Here is an 18,790-nt window from a genome sequence, read left to right as displayed (position 1 = left end):
TTAGATTTTCATTTCTCCATAATTCAGTCTTAGTAGGCTGTATGTTTCTAGAAATGTATCCTTTTCTTCTAGGATACCTCATTTGTTGGTGTTTACTTGTTCAAGGCAGTCTCTTATGATCTTTGTTATTTATATGGCATCAGTTGTAATGTGTCTTTTTTCATTTCTGATTTTTGTTTGAATCTTCTCAAATGTTTTGGCTAGTCTAGCCAAGTGTTTGTCAATTTTGTTGATCTTTTAGAAAAACCAACTCTTAGTATTGTTGGTTTTCCCTATTTTTAGAATATTTTCTTTGTTTCTGTTCTAACATTATTTCATTCCTTCTGCAAAATTTGTTCTTATTTTTATAGTTCTTTGAGGTATAAAGTTAAGGTATTGATTTGAGATCCTATTTCTTTTTTAATGTTCAAACAATGTACTTCTATAAACTTCTCTCTTAGTAACACTTTTGCTGCATCCTATAAGTTGTTGGTATGTTTTGTTTTCACAAGATAATTCCTAATTCCTCTTTTTTTTTGACCCATTGGTTTTTCATTGGTTTTTCAAGGTGTTTAATTTCTACATATTTGTGAATATTTCAGTTTTCCTTTTGCTATTGAGTTTTAGTTCCATTCTATTGTGGTTGGAAAAGATGCTTGATATGATTTTAAGCCTCTTGAATGTGTTAAGACTTGTTGTATGGCCTAGCATGTGATCTATCCTGGAGAATGCTTGTATGCATTTGAGAAGAATGTGTAGTCTGTTATTGTTGAGAGGAGTGTGTTATATATGTCTGTTTGATCCAATTGGTCTGTAGTGTTGTTCAGGTCTTCTATTTTTTATTGGTTTTCTGTTTGATTGATCTACCCATTATTGACAGTGGATTATTGAAATCTTCCCTTCTTATTATGTAATCATCTATTTATCCTTTGACTTATGTCAATGTTTGCTTTGTATATTTGCTTGCTCTACTCTTAGATTCAAATATATTTACAAATATTATATCTTCCTAGTTGAATTGACCTTTTAAAAAAAAATTAATGCCTATTTTGTCCAATATTAGTATGGCCACTCTGCTCTCTTTGGTTACCATTTGGATGGAATTTATTTTTCCATTCTTCTACTTTTAGCCTATGTATGTACTTTTATCTAAAGTAAGTCTCTTGTAAACAGCATATAATTGGATCTTTTTAAGAAAAGCATTTTACCACTTTGCCTTTTGTTTGCTGAGTTTAATCCATTTACATCGAAAGTAATTACTGATAGAAAAGGATTTACTATTACCATTTTGCTAATTGTTTTCTGCATGTCTTACAGTTATTTTGTTCCTCTTTTCCTGTCTTGCTGCCTCCCTTTGTGTTCTGTTGCTTTTGTATTGGCATGTTGTGATGTTCTTATTTTCTTTGGTGCATCTTCTATGGGTATATTCTTTACAGTTACAATGGAAATTACATAAAATATCTTATAGTTATAACAATCTATCTTAAGCCGATAACAACTAAACTTCAGTTGCATACATAAACTCTACTTTTCTGCATCTCCTTCCTCCTCACACTTTATTTTAGCCATGTCACAGGTTGCATCTTTTAAAATTTTGTATTCATTAATATAGTTTTATAGTTATATTTTTATGCTTTTATCTTTTAAATTATATACTGAATGCTAAGCTATTTATGCACCACTATTATGATATTGCAGGATTCTGTTTGTCTATTTATTTATCTTTACCAGAGAGCCTTATGTTTTTGTAGACTTTTATGTTGCTATCTAGTGTGTCCTTTCATTTCAACTTAAAGGACTCTCTTTAGCAATTCTTGTAAGGCAGATCTAGTGATGATGAACTCCCTCAACTTCTGTTCATCTGGGAAGGTCTTTACTTTTCCTTCATTTCTAAAGACAATTTTGTCAGATGAAACATTACTGGTTGGCAGGGCTTTTTTTCTTTTTCTTTCAGCACTTTGATTAATCATCCCTTTGGCCTCTGGCCTGTGATGTTTCTGCTGAGAAATCTACTGATAATCTCATGGGAGTTCTTTTGTATGTGATGAGTCACTTTTCTCTTGCTGCTTTCAAAATTCTTTCTTTCCTTGTCTTTGACTATTTCTTGTTTCAATGTTGACCTCTTTAGAGTCATTTTGGTTGGATCTTCTAAGCTTCTTTAATTTGTGTATTTTTTTTTTCTTTTTTAGATTTGGAAAGTTTTCAGCCATGATTTCTTCAAATAAGAATTCTGCTCCTTTTTTTCCCTCTCTTTTCCTTCCAAGACTTCCATAATACATATATTAAACTATTGGTCTATTTTATGGGGTCCTTTAAGTCCCTTAGGCCTTATTAACTTTTGTTAATTCCTTTTTCTATCTGCTCCTCTGACTTGATGATTTCAAATGTCTTGTCTTTGAGTTCACTGATTCTTCTTAAACAGGTCTGCTGTTGAACTCCTCTAGTAAATTTTTAGATTTAGTTATTATATTCTCCAGTTTCAGAATTTTTGTTGGTTCTTTTATTATATTTTCTGTGTTTTTTGTCAATATTATCATTTTTATCCATCATTTTCCATATTTCATTTAGTTGTCTGTATTCTCTTGTAGCACGGTGAACTTCTTAAAGACAAATATTTTGAATTCTTTCTTGGGTAATTTATAAATCTCTATCTCTTTAGGGTTGGTTTCTGGTGGAGATTTATTTTGTTCCTTTAATTGGGCCGCGTTGGTGTGTGTGTGTGTGTGTGTGTGTCTTATTATTTTTTGCTGTGACTTTTGCATTTGAAAAAAGCAACCACCTCTCCCAGTCTTTATGGGGTGGTCTCATACAAAGGATTGGCAGCAGTTAGCCAAGCTAAGGGTTCTGGGGGCTTCACAAACCTTTCCTAAGATTATAGCTTATCTGTGTATGTGATTACCCAGTTAAAGAGGCTTGCTTTTTTTGTTTGTTTTGTTTTTCTTCCCCCCTGCCTCCCCCCCCACCCAGGAGCTTGTAATCTCTTGCTCACTCTGGTGTCTGACTCTAGTACTCAGGTTCAGGTTCTCTAGTGTTGCAAAAAGGCACTGGTCTCTCTTTTGTCTTCTATGCCCCCCAAGCCTCCTGGTTCTCCACTAGCGCTTTGAGTTAGGCAAGTCAGAAACTAATCTTTCAGCAACCCACTGAAAAGTTGGGAAATTGGATAGATGTTACACTCTTCTTTTTTCTTCCCAAGGGAAAAGCTGTAAGTTGGACTTTTCCTTTCAATCTTGCTGAGCTGTGCCAGTTTGGGGGAAAGGTTATTATGATTGACATGAAACAATTTTTTTGTGCACATTTCAATGTGGTGATTCTTGTCTTTGAGCTTGCCTGGGGTACTGCAGCATCTTAACTGACTTTTGGAGTTCTTGTAAAGGTTTTTTGGACTGTATGTTGTTGTTAAGTCATTATCTTTGTGGGAGAATAGATCTGGGGCTTCTTATTCTGGCATCTGACTGATGTCATTCCCAAACTCCTGACACCTCTGCCAAATTTGGAATTTGGTAGGAATCATAGATCCTGGGTCCCTGCTCTGACACCCCCATGTGACACATCTGTCTCTCCCAACAGACCCACACTTCCTTCTTGAGAGGAACAGGGAAATGGGTACTTCTTGCTACTAAGAATCCTGATTGGAAGTGTCATGGGTGGGCATGATGAAGCTCAGAGACAAAACATGTTTCCAAGCCTAAGTTAAGATTTATGAGGTAGCTCAGCCAGGGGCAGAGCTTAGCTCACAAAGTCTAGGGTGAAACTGGGTTCCACCTACTCCTGCTATGTCCTTTTTTCTTTCCTATGTTTTACACCCCCACTAGCTGCCCTTCAGCCATGAACACTGTCAGGTCAGGGTCCAACTGTCTTATGGGAGGCTCTAGTAAAAACCCATTAGGTTGAATTTCTTGAATTCTGTTTTTTGTTTTTTTGGTTTTTTTCGTAGCTCTGTGCTACTCCTTAAGCCAATGAGTTTCTTGCCAGAAATCTCTAGCATTGGGACCAACTAGAGGTACCTACTGGACTTCAATCTTTATAGATGCTCTCATTGGATAGCTCATTCACTCATTCAACTTATACTTTTGATTTTTTTCAAGGCTGCCTAGCAGATGACCCTGGGAATTCCTACCCCAGTCTCTGGCATGGTAACATTATCTCAGCATGCCACTAATAGAAGAGTTCTAGCATTGGAAGGATTTCTGGAAGCCTTGAAGGACTTCCAGGACCCATACCTATAGAAATCTGTGGAGCAGTCCACCAAGAGTTATTTTGAATTACCTTATGACTGGAATGCCTGTGGGTAGAGCTCTCTGAAGGAGTGAGGAGGCTTCTGGGACAGCAGGTGGGCATACAGGATGGGGTGCAACTGATGAAGTTGGGGAACCCCAGGGTGAGCATAGGCCAATAAAGGCAGTACTGGTCATCTGGGGAAATATCAATGGGGATGTCTTGTAGGCAGAAGTCTGGGGTTACTGGGACAGGCTCTGAACAAGATGTCTTTTCACGCCCAGCCTAATCATGTTGGTTTTCATGGTTTGCATGTGTATGGGCAAGGAACGGCAATAGAGTTCTTAGGATTTCCTTCTATAGAGATTCCAAGAGGAAGTTTGTTTCTCCATTACTCCCTGACACAATTTTTAGATTACCTGTCCATCCACTCAGGTATCTTTTTCCCTCAGTTCATTCAAGCTGAGAGTGAGAAAGAACTTAAAAGAAAGTAATTTATTAAAATAAGGGGTTTTTTTTCAGCCAAGATGTGCCACCTCTATCCTTCATCTAGTGACAGGAAGAGGGAGACAGGACTGTAATGGAGTCATGTCCAGCCAAGAGGAAAAACTTCTTAGTCCTGGTCAGCTCTTTTAGATCTCTAAGCTGCATTGGGCACGTGACCACCCACCACCTTTCCCACCTTCTTCATCTTCATCCCAGTGTAGTGGCAGAGTGTATATGTTAAAATCTCAGTCTCAGGAGTCAGATAAACCTGTGTTTGAACCTCAACATTGCCAGCTTCTATTATATGTGTGAATTTGGGCAAGTTAATTGCCTTAAACCTCATATGTTAAAAGGTGTAAATAATCATAGTTGCCTCCTTGGGATATTGTAAGGTTTGAAATAAATAATGCAAGTACAGAACTCAGCATTGTGTGGAACACACAGTCAGTGGTTGATAAATTATGACTGAAATTCATTCAATCTCCTGCTTACTGACATGTGTGTTCGGTGGCAGCCCTGTGCTGGGTCTTCAAGGATGTAGTGGTGAAAAAACAGACCACATTCTCTGTTCCAAGGAGCTCATTCTTGTGAGAAGATGGCTATGGAAGTAGTGAGAAAGTGGCATTCAGGATCCTTCTTCTCCAACTTGAACTCTTCTGTGGACTGGGTCTACAGGGCTCTTCATCCCAAACTGCCTTCTGACAGAGCCACACCAACTAGGTTGGTTTCCTGAGCCTTTAGGGAGTTGAGGTCACATTAAGTAAACTTTATCTGAGTGCCTACTATGTGCCAGACACTGCTCTAGGCATTTGGGATGTATCAGCATATAAAACAAAGACCTTGCTCTTGTGAAAAAAAAATGTTCTAACAGGAGCAAGCAAACAATAAACAATAAGCACAACATATAAGTAAATTAATTACCTAGGGTACTATAGAGTGATACATGTTATTGTAAAAAGAAAACACAGAGCAAATAAGGGAGATTGGAGGTGCCTAGGATGGAGGTATGGGGTGTATGATATTTTATAGGGAGAAGTTAGGGGTAGACCTCACGGAGAAGGAGATTCTGAAGGAAAGACTGAACAGAGGAGAAATAATTTGCTTTCTCTGGGAGAAAGAACTTTGCAAGAAGAGGGGAAAGCAAGTATGAAGTCCCTGAAGAATGAGCATGGCTGACATGTTGGAGGAACAGAAAAAAGGCAAACATGGCTGGGGAAGAGTGAACAAGAGAGGGAAGCTCCGTGAGAGCAGAGACCACATCTTTCCTGTGCCTGGCATGTGCTGGAAGCACAGTGAATGTCTGTTGAATGAGTCTTTGCTGACATCTAAGCTGGTCTGAGCCGAGCCAAGCCAGGACTGACCCCATCTCTAATTTGCTTGAGCAGAGGAAACTCTCTCTTTTGATAGGAACACATTTCAAATTACCAACAGAGCTCATATAAAATTTAAATGTGCAGTCGGGGGCATCGAAACACAAAGCCCTTTCCTTTGCATGTAAAATGAGCAACACATCTGCTGAATATTGGGAAAAACAAAGTGAAATTGCAGATGACCTTTGAATGCCTTCATGTACAGAAAGGTCTGGTCTGAGCTTGCCCTGGAGCTACAGCTACTATCTCCACAAGTGAACCTTTCAGATTCCCAGCAGATGTCCAGTTTGATGCTGACAGAGGAATGAGGGGATTAGGCTGCTATTGAGGAAGAAGAGGATGCACCCAATAGTTGGTGACATGACCTCCTTGACCCTGATCCTCCTAGTGTCTGATTAGCCCTCATTTTCAGAGAGCTCGCCTCCCACCTGCCCTCTCTGTCACTGGCTCCTGGGGAATAAGTGCCAGAAACATCTCAGGAGTCCATCTCTGAAAAGGCCCCCAGGCCTTCTGTGGAAAACCACCTCTGGTGTGGTTCCATTTGGCCCACACCTCTGGAGGATGGTTCCCTTTGGCACTCAGTGGAGCTCCAGTGTTATCTACTCTTACCTTCACTTTATCAGTCCCTTTCCCTCTCCCTCACCCCTGATTATTTATCTCACCAGTTCTCTTTATCATCTTTTTCACCTTGTGCAGAAATTCTGGGAGAGTTTGGAAGGGCACCCCCCAGCGGCCTAGGGTCAGGAGAAACAACGTTCCCTGGAGACATTCATAGTTCAGGACCACGGACGTGGCTCTTTTTGCTTCAGGCAGGCACCCATGTGGGCAGTCTGCCTTAGAGCATCTCTGTGAAGATGGCCTTCAGAAATCAGCCAGGCGTGGTAGCGCATGCCTGTAATTCCGGCTACTGGGAAGGCTGAGGCTGAAGGATTGCCGGAGCCCAGCAGGTTGAGGCTGCGGTGGCCGGGAGTGGCCACTGCACTTCAGTCTGGGCGACAGAGTGAGACTCCAACTCAAAAAAAAAAAAAGAAGACGGCTTTCAGAACTCCATTTTATATAGATGGAGAGAAAGGAGGTCTTCAGTGACTAAGGGATTTGACCATATTTCCTCCTAGTAAGTGGCAAAGCACAGTTAATAATTCAGGCTTTCTAATTATTTCCATAGCACCATGATAGGGTTTTTTCTTCCCATTTTTAATTAACTTTCAAATATGGGTCACATGGGAGCAAAGGGCTGAAGTTGCCTATTTTCTTCAAGTATGAGGCCAGTTCCACTGGACAAAATAGCAACCACGAGTTTTTAGTGGACAAAGAAACAAATGCAAAGCAAAATAAATAAATAAAATCATATATGACAACCAGACAAATTAATCTGTTTACTCAACCAAGATTCACAGAGTGTCTATGGAATGTCAAAACCTGCTCTGGGGATGTAGTAGTGAATCAGATATTGTCCTTGCCATCATGAAGTGCTCTTAGTGAGAGAAACAGATCCATAGGTTTAGCTTCACGCACTGTTGTCAATTCGCTCCTGTTTCTCATTTAGCATTTTTATTTTTTTCATCTGGAAAGTTCAGTGTGCACAGGTGTCCCCATGTGGTCTTCTTCTGATACCATGTTGAGCCTCACCATAGTGGGATCATCTCCAAATGGCAAGCAGTGGGGCAGAAGGCTAGGAGCTTGAGCTGAGATGACTGGCACTTGAAGAAAGGGCTCATTAAGGCAAGATTCTTTGTCATGTGAGAGTGCTCTAGAAAGAGGTATGGCTTACTGCATAGAAATATGACTTACTGATAAGAACAGGGAGGCTAAGGCAAGTGGATTGCCTGAGCCCGCAGGTTTGAGACTAACCTGGGCAACTTGACGAGACCTCGTCTCTACAAGACAATAAAATAAAAAATTAGTTGGGCATGGTAGCGCATGCCTATAGTTCTGGCTACTTGGAAGGCTGAGGTGGAAGGATCGCCTGAGCCCAGCAAGTCGACACTGGGTGGCCATGAGCATGCCACTGTACTCCAGCCTGGGTAATAGAGTGAGACTCCAACTCAAAAAAAAAAAAAAGAAAGAAAAAGAAAAAAGAAAAGAAATATTACGTACTACATCAGCCATACCTCTCTTTATTCATCCATCTGTCCCCATCCATCCATGATAGAGTAGTGGTTAAGAAAAAAAGAATTCGGTGCCAGATTGCCCTGTGGTTGATTCTTATTTCCACTATTATCAGCTGACTGATGCTGGGCAAGTTACTTAATCTTCCTGAACCTCTGTTTTCCTATCTGTAAAACAGGAAGAGTAATACTATCACCTATCTTATATAATTGTGAGGCTTGAATGACTCATTACATTGTAAAGTGCATAAGGCAGCATTTAGCACAAAGAATGTTTAATAATCTATTGTTATTAGACTGTAAGCTCCATGAGGCCAGGAATAGTGATAGTGCTTGGGACACAGTGGGTGCTTCATACTATTTTAAAAATGGGTAAATGAGTGAATCGAGCATTTGCTAAGCCCTGACCTTTCATGCGTCAGCCCCTTTGCTCAGCCAATGTCTCCTGGACCAAAGCCACAGCTCAGGCATCTTCCCAGCTGCAAAGAACTCAATGATAGCTCCCTGTTTTTACTCTGAGAGACCTAGGCAAGAGCAGACCCAGTCCGGCAGAGGCCCCTGTCCCCAGACACATCTGACTCCTTCCCTTGGTACTGATCCAAGGATGTAGTATAACTTGACGAGTGTGAGCTCTGCCATCAGCAAAACAGAGATACCTCTGCTGGTCCAGGATTCCCTGTCAACATAATAAACAACCCCTGGCTAGTGTTGGCTCAGGATGATGAAAAATGAGCTCCATCTGTATCTCCAGGCAGGGAAAATCATGTTTGGTCCACAGTGGTGGCTTCTGTGTTAAGCATGTCCAGGAGAATCAGAGAGCCTGGAGTCAGAATTAGGAAGCTGAGTGGCATGGGATTATTCCCACCGAGCAATTGGATGTGGTGCGGAAACAGGCTTGCTGTCGCACTCCACCTGCCTCGCATTGTTTTGTGCCTTTGTTGTGTGCATCCTCAGCGTGAGAGGAGGAAGGAGACCCTGTTTTGTTTCCAAGCCCCTGAGGTACAGCAACTGTGCTAAGCTCTTTTCAATAAATCCCAGGCTCTGACCTCTGGTGCTGGGTGCAGAGTAGAACCAAGACTATAGCTTTGGGAGTGTATCCTCAGATGTATGTGAAATCCTTGCAGCCTGGCAGAGGGAGGAGCCGTGGTGTTGAGAGCCTGAGCTTTGCTTTCGTGCAGATGTGGGTTTGAATCTCAGCTCTCGCACTGCTACTTGTTTGACATTGAGCATGTTTTTAAACATCAAGGAGCTTTAGTTTCTTTGCCTGTGGTTGACTGAGGGTGGAGATGTAATAACCATTTCAAAGGGTCACTGCAAATGTTAGGTGAATAATGTTAGTGAAGCACATGGGTAAATGTTGGTCCCTTCTCAGAACTGCATAAAGGCAGTTTGTCTGTGTTTGTCTGTGCTCCCTTCTGATCTTATAATCCCCTAAGAGCTAACTATGTGGCCTCCCTGAAGCACTCATCAAGTGGAGACAGTAAGACGGACCATGCCTGTCTCCTACACTCCACTGTGAACTCCTTGGGGACATGCACCGTATTATACACAGCCCACCCATCTCATCTCCTCCCCCCACGCCCTGCTACCCACCAACCACTCCCACATATACAGCCTGGAATTAAGCAGCCATCCCCAGACTTGCTGAATGAAAGGCTGTATTTGGCTTGGACCTCTGGGGTTCTTGATAGAATCCATGGGGTCCCTAACTTGGACGGGGAAAATTGCATTATTTTCAGTAATCTTTTATTGAAACTTAGAGTTTCTATCAATCATGAATAGAGGCAGCGTAGCACCATAGTATTAGTAGTACCTGTGAATTTGTCACTGATAAGATCACAGATATTTCCATAGAACATTATAGTTGTTACAACAATCTTGGAGTAGCATTTATGCGTTGAACTGCAGTATTTCTCAGACCCACTGCTAGCTCTTGTCAGTAATACATTAATAAAGGACTACCTATATTACTGTATGAAAACTATATTTCAATCCAGTTTTTTCCTTTGCAATTCTATTTATTTTGTTATATATTCTCCACGTATAACTTCAGGGGATTACATGCACAGGTTTGTTACATAGGGATATTGTGATAGTGAGGTTTGGACTTCTATTGAACCCAGCCTGGCAGAGTGAGCATGGTACTCAACAGGTAGTCTATCAACCCTCACCCCCTTCCCTGTCTACCCCCTTTAGGCATCCCTAATGTCTCTTTTTCTCATCTTTATGTCCATGTGTACCCAGTGTTTAGTTCTCACTTATTAGGGAGAACATGTAGTATTTGATTTTTTGTTTCTGTGTTAATTTGCTTAGAATAATGTCCTCCAGCTGAATCCATGTTTCTGCAAGAGACGTGATTTTATTCTTTTGTATGGCTGTGTAGTATTTCATGGTGTATATGTACCACATTTAAAGACATCATTTGAGTTATTGTCACCAGTCTGCCAAAGGGAGCATGGCATAACAAAGGTGAAAAACTCCTGGTCATGGGGGCCCACAGATAGATTTCTTTGTCTTTCAAATCCCCTAAAAAGAAAATGGTGGGAGGTTAGCTTCCTATGTACGTTGTTCTAGAGGGAGTATTTCTAACTCTCAGGAGCTCCAAAATGGCTAAGAATTAGACGAGTGGTTCTCAACTAGGGATGATTTTCCCTGTATGGAACATTTAGCAATTTCTGGAGAGATTTTTGGTTGTCACAACTGGGTTGTGCTACTGGCATCCAATGGGTAGAGGTCAGGGATGCTGGTCACCATCCTACATGCATAGGATAGCACCCTATAACAAAGAGTCATCCCACCTTAAATGTTGACTTTGCTGTGGCTCAGAAACTCTGGACGAGACTACGACACATTCATGGACCTCTCTATGATTGTTAAGACCTGTGGGGAAGAAAAAGAAAACCTCAGTGTACAATCCCATTAGAAACATCTGTGATACTTCTCTCATCCAACACCTAATGGGAGAATGGGGTTTGGGGGAAAAGAAGAGTAACTTTGTCTGGAAACTGGGGGAGGCTTCTCAGAGGAGGTGCTGTGTGAACTGAATCTGGGTGTGAGGGTTAGATTTGCTAGGCTGAGATGGCAGGGGAAGGGCGTACCGGGCAAAGGGCCAAGAAGTGCAGGTGACAAGTTAGTGATGTGGCTGATGCACATTTTGTGCGGGGGAGAGGGGCTGAGATGGGGCTCGATGCCAGCATCCCTAGCAGCTGAGTTCTTGGTCCTTTTCTAAAGGGTCATTGCAGAGGGTCAAGGATATGGTTCGACCCCTGCCTCTCCCATCTGTAGACCAGGTGCCCCTGCCAGAAGGCAGACATAGAGATGGGCCAGAGGCCGCCATAGACCTGAGGTGTCCAACTGACTCTCCTCATGGCTGGTGAGACACCTTCCGTGGGCATGATGATTTCTCCAGCATCTGCAGCTCCCCTCTGCATTTCCTCTTAGGGCAGTCTCATTAATTGCATGGCTTTGACAAATTCATATCTCCAGCCCAGATTGCACTCCCAAACTCTAGTCTACAGCCCTAATTGCCTTCTGGCCATCTCCATCTGGATGTCCCACTGGCATCTCCAACTAAATTTGCCCAAAATTGACCTTATCAGTCAATAAATATTTGCAGAATTGAATTGAATTTTCCTGCCAAACTTCTCAAAAGAGTTATCTCCTCAAAATTATCATTATTTGTAGACAACTTGATTGTATACCTAAAACACCCAAGGGAATCAACTGAGAAATTTTGGGAATTAATAAGAGTTCAGAAACCCAGTAGGATGCAAGATGAATATATAAAAATCAATAGGTTTTCTGTATATCAGTAATAACTAGTTAGAAAAAAATAATGGGAAAATGTCATTCACTAGTGCAACAAAAAGTGCACAAAATGTCTGTGAATAACCTTAACAAGATGTGACGGGAACCTATATAAAGAAAAGTATAAATCTTTACTGAAATATCAGGTGGTATTTATCGATCACTTGCAGTGTGCCAGATTTCATAACGAGCATTTAGCAACTTAGCAGATATTATCACACTAATCTGTACAGCTCTCCTAGATGTGTGTGTTAATTTTAAAGATGTCAAAACTAAGGTCTAAAGAGTTTAAATAAATTGCTCACAAGGTATTAAGTAGCAAATCTGAAACTCAAACTCAAAGCTTTTGCTTCTAAATCCCATGCTTTTGGCCTTTTCAGTAAGCCACTTCCAAAATAAATCATAAATACACAGGCAAATGAAGTTGGGGGGTATAGTCAGAATATTATAAGAAGGTGAATTCATTTTACTCATTCATTTGTTCAAAAATATGTTTTGAGTGTGTACCATGGGCAAGTGCTGCGGTAGGCACTGGAGATAAAACATTAATAAAATCTTGAAGAGTCGACTGGTGGAGAGAACCACATAAATATATAATTGGTGAAGGCAATGATATTCATTGTGAATAGTGAACAAGGAGCGGAAGAATACTTGATGTTGTCTTGAGGGTTCTCAGAGGGCTTTCTGGAGAAAGTAATGAGTCTTAAAATGCCTGGAGTTAGCTGAGTGAAGGAACAATCTAATCACAGAGAGCTGAGTGGGGGCATGAATATCCATTTATTAGTTCATTCAGTCAAAAACTATTCTGTGAGCATCTACTATGTGCTAGGTACAGTTCTGGAAGCCGAAGTGAAAGAACAAAATAGAACCCCAGCTTTCATAAAGATTGTATTTTAATGAGGGGAGCGCAGAAAATAACCACCAGGAAAATGTATGCCAAAGGTGCTAAGTGCTGTGGAGAGAAGGAAAGGAGGCATTTGGAACACCTGGCTTGAGAGGAAGGAACACCTGGCTTGAGAGAAAGGCGCCTGAGTTTTTCTTAGGGTAGTCTCTAAGTGAATGGTGAACAAGGAGCAGAAGGAGGTGATATTTGACGTGACACCAGAAAGAAGGAGGGAGAGGATCACAGAACCACTGGGGAAGAGTTTTCTGGGCTGAAGCATCAGCAAATGCAAAGATCCCATGGAGGGTATGTGATAGGCTTAGCTACTAGCCATGAAGCAGTGTGGCTAGGTCACAGTGATATGGCTGGTACACAGGGATGAGGGGATGAGAGATAGGAGAGGAAGTGAGAGACAACCAGTGTCTACTCATTTAAAGCTTTGGAAGCCATGATGAGGACTTTGGCTTTTATTTTGAGTGAGACAGAAGCCAAACAATCTTTCTTTACTTGAGAGAAGTCTTTCTCAATGTGAATATAGGGGAAATACTACTAAGGAAAAGAGATATAAATATGACTGCCTATAAAAATGGAACATTTAATCTACATGAGAAATCTAAACAAAACAGAAAGAACACAACAAAGTAGAAAACAACATTTGTGATGAATATGACAAAATATTTAAAATTTTGACTTTATAAAGAGTACAAATTGACAAGAAAAATAGCAAAACCTTATAGAAGATTTAAGTACATAAAATTTAGAAGCCTCAGCATAAAATTAAAAGGACAAAACAACTACAAAACATATATGTAGCAATATGAGGCACAAATAATTTACATATAATATATAACATATATAAATATGTAAATCAGTAAAAAAAAAAAAAGCACCACAATGGAATTGAGCCAAGGATTTCATGAAATGTTTCCCAAAAGAAGGAATTAAAATTATTAGGAAAAATTGAAAACACATTGAATCTGAGTCATAAACCATAACTAAAACATGATAGCATTTTTTACACCTATTAACAAGCAAAAACTTAGTAAGATAATATACAGTGTTGACAAAAATGTCATTAGATAGGCATTCCTAGACATAGCTGTTGAGAATATAATGGGTGCATGTTTTCTAGAAAGAATTTTGACAGTCCACAGCCAAAAATTTAGAAACGCTTATATCCTTTGACCCAGTCACCTATACTTTTGGAAGTCTGTTCTGGGAAAATTGTCCAAAATGAATGCACAAATACCCAAAGAGTCCTGTTCTCTGAGATTGGTCTTGCCTTGTTCAGTAGCTGCATTGACTAGAGGTCATAGGCATGGATGAGACGGCAGACCATCCTGACTACTGGGAGAGAAATGCAAGGTGCCATCATGATGAAAGTCAGTAGCAGCATTTCTGTCCACAAGGCAGAATATCAGTGACTAGGAGTGAAGATAGGTAGCCTTTTTCCTGGAAGAAATTCAACATTTAATGGGCATGAAAGGACACTTAGCCATTTTGGCATGGGTTCCCACTATTAGCATTTCAATCTGGAGCGACTGCTTAGGGTTATAATTTCCTCAATTTACTAACACAGACTTGATTTCGGGGAGACTTCCAAATGAGTCAGGCTTCTGGACCTTTCTAACTATCCCCAACAGAGGTCAGCCAGCCGGCCTAATATGAACAATATCTTGCCCTGCCTCTCCACAGTCCCCCTGCTCAGCAAACTAAAGCTGGATGCTGTTACCATATAAGTGAATATCTGTTGTGGGACTCTGGCCATGGAAAAACATTTTCCGCTGCACCGACCAGCATCTTGTCACCAGACTAACTAAGGGTCCAAGTCTTATTTATAACAGAAACAAAAAATTCAGTAACAATTTAAATGTTTGACAATAGGAGAATGGCTGATTAAATTCTAGTATAACCATGCATTGGAAAGTTGTGCATCCATTTAAAATGCTGTTGATGAACAGATTCAATATCTTGGGGAAAACTCATGTTATAATGTTTACTGAATTATTACAAAAGAAAACCAAGAAATGACCTGAATGGCCATCAACATGGGAGTGGTTGAATAAATTGAGATAGATCCATGGCATGGAATATTACACATTCATAAAAGAATGAGTTAGATCTGTAGCTACTGACCTGGAAGGTGTCCCAAACGTATTGTTAAGTGAGAAAGCAGTTGCAGAGAAATAAGTTAAACTACTCTCTTATTTTTGAAACAAAATAATAAGAATTATCCCAAATGTGCCCATATGTTTGCAAGAGAGAGGAAAAGATGGGGGAGAGACACATACCTGGCTGTTAGCTTCAGGAATTTTGGAATGGGTGGAAGGGAGAGAGATTGGACATACACTTTTTAATACTAACATTGCATATATACATATCTATGCATATTACAAGTGCACATTGCTTTTTATAATTTAAGATTGAAGAATGACTTACTGAAAAAGAGCACATAAAATTATATAGACAGTATTAGCTCAACAATGTGAAATATGCATGGAAAAATCTAGAAACAAATGAAAATATTAACAGTGATTGCCTTTGGAAGGAAGATGAGATTATAATCAGTTTTCTCTTTTTAAACTTGTCTGTATTTTCCAAGTTTTCTACAGTGGGCAAAATGTGTAAGTTATTGTTTGAAATATAATAGCCTTCCACTTTCTCATCAGCCAGTCTTACTTATTACAGTCTGGCCTCTGTCCACCTTACCACCCTTCCCCCTGCTTTTGCTGAAATTGATGTGTCCACTCAGCAGATACTTATTGAATTCCAGGCACTATGGAGGCAGCTGGGACCAGGACAAAGCTCCAGCTTTCAGTGTTCTTACTTCCAAAGGGACCATTTAGACATCAAACTGAGTGACCTCATCCAAGACCCTCATCTTAGTCTCTCTGTGGTTCTCATCACATCGAATCACCTTCTCTTGCACGGAACTGCCTTTTTTTATCATCTCCTACTATTCATCCTGCCCCCTACTCTGTCACCTTTCCTGTTCCCTTACATGGGAAATAGTCCCAGGGGCTCTGTTCTCAGCCCCTTCACTTCTTTCTTTACAGCGGGAGATACTATTCATACCCAGATTCTGAATCAGAATCTCCAGACCTGCACAGATCTGAGCTGATGCAAAGATCTGGGTTGCTGGGGATGTCTGTGAATGTTGGTATTTCATTGGTTGTCCACGACGTGAATGAAGGTAACCCTTACGATGTGGCCTCTGTGGTGTCTATACTTCAGAATCACTCTGTGTACCCCTCTAGCATGGTACCACCCAATGGATTTACTTATGTCTGGGCTATGATCCAGGACCCATGGCTTATCACAGGATCTAGCCTGGAAGAATGAATGAATGACATGACATGACATGATACAGTGACATTATGAGGCAGGTTTTGAAGACATGAGCCAAGTAGATGTGGTGCCTGAGGGGAGGTTGGATATTTTTCTGGTTTCCTGGTCACTTATGTTTTCTTTTGTGAGCTAATTTGTTCAGATACTGTCCAATAATTAGTAATAATAACTTCTCCCCTAGTATTAATAGTAGTTATTTCTATATTAAGGACATTATCTTTCTACCTAACATTTTTGTATGCCTTTTGATTTTGTTTCTGTTTTTGACATACACGTACTTTTTATATAAAGCTATCGAGCCATTATACTCAGAAAATCAGAGTCAGATAGTTATTATTTTTTTTTTGAGTTGGAGCCTCACTCTGTCGCCAGACTGGAGTGCAGTGGCCGCTCCCGGTCTGACCGCAGACCTGCTGGGCTCTGGTGATCCTTCTGCCTCAGCCTTCCAAGTAGCTGGAACTACAGGCGCGCACTACCATGCCTGGCTAATTTTTTTTTTTATTTATTGTAGAGATGAGGTCTCACCAAGTTGCCCAGGCAGGTCTCGAACCCGCAGGCTCAGGCAATCCACTCACCTCAGCCTCCCAAGGCGCGGGATTACAGGCTGAGCCACCGAACCCGGCTCAGATAGCTATTTACCTATATTTTCTTCTAATTATTTTATGACTTGATTTTTTTTACATGTAATTCTTTGCTCTATCTGGAATTTATTTTGGTATATGGTGTGAATTGAGAAGATAACTTAATTCTTTTCCCAGACAGTTAATTAGTTGACCTTGCAAAAATCTTTCTCTTTTCTCATTGATTTTTTTTAATACTTCATGAAACATATTTCCATTTTTTGTGTATTAAGACTGTTCTTGCAATATTGTTTCATGTTCTACCTGTCTACTCATGGACCACCTCCATGCTATTTTCATAGGTGTCATTTGTGATGCTGTTTAGTATCTTGTAAGATAAGACTACTAAATGTTCTACTTTTTTAATGCATTGTCTGTGGTAATTTATTTTTCTAGTTAAACTTAGGTATCAGTTTACCAAATTTAAAACAGGTCATTGGGCTTTTGATCAGAATTGCATTAAGCGTATAAATTAACTTTTCTATAACTTTTCAAGAGGTTAATATTATAAATTAACCTTTCAGTAGTTAGTCTTTCCACTCAAGATTATGCTATGCCTCTCCAATTATTCAAATCTTTTCATCCCTCTGTAAAAGTTATTTTCACATAGTGCCTGCATATTTCTTATTAAGTTTATTTCTATGTGTTATATGCATTTTGTAGTTGCCATAAACATGACCTTTTTTCTTTATATTTTTATCTGTTGCTAGCACACAGAAATGCTACTTATTTTTGTATATTATTTTGCATTTGGCTACTTTACTGAAATTTCATATTAGCTCTAATAGCTTTATAATTAATTCTCCTGGGGTCTCTAGGTATATTAATATATCATCTGCAAACCATAATTTTGCTTCTTCTTTTCTCATTTCTTTTTCTTGTGTCGCATGGGTTAGCTCTTCCAATAAGGCGTGAAATCCCAGAGGTGATGGTAACATCTTTGTCTTATTCCTGATCTTAATCAGGTATTTCACCGTAAGTACAGTGTAGGGTATTATTCTAAAATGGATGCTTTTTCCTTGTTCTGGATGCTTATTTTAATCAGGGCTACATCCGCTATTTTATTAAATGCCCATTTAGCATTTATTTGGAAGACCTTAACTTTTTTTTCTCATTTAATGGGATACTTTATGTTAAGAAATTTCTTAATATTAAAGTCATTTTAGAGATTAACTATCCTTTGTCAGTTAATCCCTAAAGTGGGCTTTACAAAAATTAATGTTGAAAATTAATGTTATCAGCAGCATGGTGCAGAAAATGGATTCAAAGTGGACTGCTTATGTTTGAACCCATCTTTGGGTAACAGTGACTTGGGTCTCATTCCTTAATGTCTTTTTGCCTCAGTTATTTATCTGTAAAGTGGAGATGATATTAATAGTATCTACCTTATAGGACTGTTGTGAGGATTAAACAAGTCAATATAGGTAAAGTTCTTAGAAAAGTGTTTAGCCAAACACTAAATAAATACAAACACCACATTAAATTATTGAAAACTCCTCATGTGCTTGGTACTGAGTTTGGGGTGTGGAGTCAAAGATGCAAAACCTCACATATGGTCTCTACCCTCATGGAGTTTGCCTGGTGAGAAGATAGACACTTATGAAATAATCATATAGAAGCATGAAAATTTACTTCTACAATATATGCTACTAAGGAGAGGTTAAGGTGTCATGATGGCATACAGTAGGGACCTAATCAAAGAGGGACACTGGGCTGATATCTGAAAATGAGTATGCCAAGGGGAGGGAAGAGTGTTCTAGGCAAAGAGAATAACATATGCAAAGGTTCTGTGGCTGTGCAGTAAGAAATTGTGGCAGGTACAATTGAGAAAGGCAAGATTTGGCTGGAAAGCTGGTGGATGTGAGGCTGAGAGGTCACTAAGGGCCAGACCATATAGAGATCCTTGTAGACTTAAATGTTTTTTTTTTTTCTTTTTGAAGATCACTTAGGAGCCCTTGACGGTTTGGGCCAGAT

The sequence above is a fragment of the Carlito syrichta genome, unplaced genomic scaffold (assembly GCF_000164805.1).
Source record: "Carlito syrichta isolate Samal-C Ts95f unplaced genomic scaffold, Tarsius_syrichta-2.0.1 Scaffold87996, whole genome shotgun sequence".
NCBI classification, from domain to species: domain Eukaryota; kingdom Metazoa; phylum Chordata; class Mammalia; order Primates; family Tarsiidae; genus Carlito; species Carlito syrichta.
This window is presented reverse-complemented; position numbering follows the sequence as displayed.